Raw genomic sequence first — 3,554 nt, forward strand, 5'->3', positions numbered from 1 at the left:
GAAACTAATGAAAGTAAAAATGAAAAATGGAAAAAATAATAAATTTTTATTAGGGATCCCTGCCAAGAAACCCTTGAATGTGATAACAAATCATACTAAGAAAAAATATTACTTAACAATGATGTGCTATCTCCTCAGCAACAGAGCTAGGCATCATAGCTATAGGACATTTTAAAGCAAACCCCAGTTCTAGACTTTCATCAATTGCCATTTTACTTTATGCTTTGGCTGCAACTGGTCTTTCAGTATCACAAAAAAAATAAAAATAAAAAAATAAACAAACAAAGACTCTTAAATTATTTGCTTACCTGAAAGGAGTTTTACTACTCTCCAGTCCATCAATTACAGATGGTTTTGCCTTCTGGATTATACTCCCATACCCCTAGATTCTCACCTCTTAAGGGGGAGTCTTTTCTTTAATGTAGCAGAGAACACTGTGAATATTCTGGGCCATGGGATCCAGATCTATACAGCGCATCTCTGTTAAGACACAGTGAAGTCTTTGGATATAGAAGGAGTTTGATCCAGGTGGAAAGCACATGAGACCTGAAGCTGGTACTAAGAAGGAGGCCATATGCCGGTAACTGAAGGGAAAGAAATATCTGTAACTTTGATTAAGGTTTGAAAATCCCAGGGACAAGGCCAGCCAAAAGAAGAAAAAATAACAATGAGGCCTGAGAAAGAGCAACCAATGAAGAAGGATGAAAATCTAGACTGGTGGCCAAGTCAGGATTTTGTTTCCAAAAAGGAGGAAGGGATTAACTATATCAATAGCTATTCTAATCAGATAGGGACTAGGATTTGAACATTAGACTTAATAACATAAAGGCTATCTTAAAAAGTATTTCAGTGGAATAATGGGGGGGGGAATCACTGATTAGTCTGGTTATAAGACAAAATGGAATGAAATGAGATGGAGACAATGACTATATTAAGTACTTGGAAGTACTTTTGATGAGAAAAAGAGCAAATAAAAATGGGTGGTAGTTTGAGAAGAAAGTGAGTCAGTTAGATTTAGTTTGAGTTCGATTTTTAATATAGAAGAAATAGCATGTTCATATGCTAATAAAAATAAGTGATTTATATTAGGAAACAGATAATATTTGACAGAAGGGAATATTGCTGAAGTTTTATTCTCATGTAAACAAGACAGGATGGGGGAAATGCTTTTAGAAAGAAAGGCAGATAGTTAATCTGTTATAACATGAGGGAAGGCAGAGCATATGTACATGATTTTCGATAGGTAGGTGAGTTGTAAACTCATGAGAAATTATCTTCTGATTGATTCAGTTTCTGATTTCTTCAATTTCTCAGTGAATTAGGAAACAAGATCATCAAATGAGAGGGAAAAAAATGCTGTGAACCTAAATTGCTCCAATAAATGTGAATCTTCACTTAAGCCTCTTATCGTATGCCAAAATTCACTCAAAATGGATTACAGATTTAAATGTATAATTTGTTGAAGAAAATATAGGAGAAAATCTGCAACACCTAGGATTTGGGGGAAATTGTTATTTATGATACCAAAAATATGATCCATTAGATAAAAGAATCAGTAAATTGGACTTTATAAAAGTTAAATGTTTTTGTCCTGTGAAAGACACTGTTCTCAGATGATAACCTACGGACTGGAAGAAAATATTTGCAAACTACATATGTGACAAAGGACTACTACCTAGAATATAAAGAACCCTCAAAATTCATCAGTAAAAAAACAATCCAATGTGAAAGGGAGTAAACAAGGAAGAGAAATTCACAGAAGAGAATAAACTGATAGAAAATAAGCACAGGGATCCCTGGGTGGCGCAGCAGTTTAGCGCCTGCCTTTGGCCCAGGGCGCGATCCTGGAGACCCGAGGTCGAATCCCACGTCAGGCTCCCGGTGCATGAAGCCTGCTTCTCCCTCTGCCTGTGTCTCTGCCTCTCTCTCTCTCTCTCTCTCTCTCTCTCTCTCTCTGTGACTATCATAAAAAAATAAAAATTAAAAAAAAAAAAAGAAAATAAGCACACAGAAAGGCTGATCACCACTATCAGGGAAATGTCCCGCTTCCATACTGTAGGTCTATGGGGAAAGTACTTGTAGCTTTTCATCACCATTTAGATTATTCTATAACCATTATTTAGACCAGTGGGCTGAGGAAAATCACTATTCATCTACAACAGAGTAGAGTTGGGAGTGCACAGGTTGGAGAGAAAAGACAAAGAAAATCAGAACCCGTGAAATGGAATTGCTAGAAGAAGACAAATGGAAAGTGTAATTTAAAAAATAAATAAATACTTCCATGGGAATTCAAGTACAGCAGCAAAGAGACTCCCTCACACTTTAAGACAAGGCTTCACAATTAAACATTTTTTAGATGAATTGAAGAACAGACTACCCATTTTTGAGACTTCAATTAGTGGCCTGAGAGATCAAGCCAGAAATCTCTCAAAACATTGAATAAAATAAAAAGAAGCTGAAAATCATAAGCAAGAAGATAAGAGCCCCAGAAGACCAAGAATTTTATCTTATTAAATATATGCATTTCAGAAGTAGAAAAAAAGAACAAAGAGAATAGAGATAATAATTAATCAGATAATAGAGGAAGATTAACACTGAAGAGAAAGGTCAGTCTTTACACTGAACATGTTCAAAGTTCTAGGCTAGATTACTCAGAAAAAAAAAAAATCCACAAACGGCATTCCTCCTAGGCATATTTGGTAAAATCCAAAGTCTCTAAGGACAAAAATATATAAGCTCCCAGGTCAAAAGAATTAAAGAAACATAAAATCTGACTATCAGAACCTTCAGCTGCAAAAATTTGCATTTAGGTGTCAGAGGAGAGAAGTCAGAATACTGGTTACCCTTGAGATAAGAGACAAACTTCCAGGGCTCTAGAAATATTCTACATCTTGAAATGAGTGGTAACTACAAAAGTGTAAATAGATGATGGTATTTGTTAAGCCACATACTAAATATTAGTGCCGTTTATGCAATCTATAGTATGTAAGTTATACCTCAATAAAATTTTTTATTATAAAAGTGAGGAAATGTATCTATACACTTAAACATCATTTAAAAAATGATAGTAGGGACACCTGGGTGGCTCAGCGGTTAAACACCTGCCCCTGGCTCAAGGCGTGATCCTCTGTCTCAGGATCAAGTCCTACATCAGGCTCCCTGCCTGGAGCCTGCTTCTCCCTCTGCCTATGTCTCTGCCTTTCTCTGTGTCTTTCATGAATAAATAAATAAAATCTTTAAAATAAAATAAAAAAAAATGATTGTAATAAGAGTTCTAAATTTAGAATAATATTAATTGACAAGTATCTCTATGTTTATATTCTTATCTACTTTGTCATCTATCTATCATCTATCAATCTATTTATCTAACTATCATCTATCTAAATTTTGGGGAATTTTAGGAATTTTTAGAATAATCCACACATCCCATTCCCTCCTAAGAAAAATATCTGAAGCATGCATCTAAAAACCAAATAGAACAGAGGCCTTTGTGAAGAAAAGAAATAGTAAATCTGGGATTTATGGATGTAGATAAGCTTATTTCTACTAGTACA

Source organism: Canis lupus, chromosome 22 (assembly GCF_048164855.1).
Source record: "Canis lupus baileyi chromosome 22, mCanLup2.hap1, whole genome shotgun sequence".
NCBI lineage: Eukaryota > Metazoa > Chordata > Mammalia > Carnivora > Canidae > Canis > Canis lupus.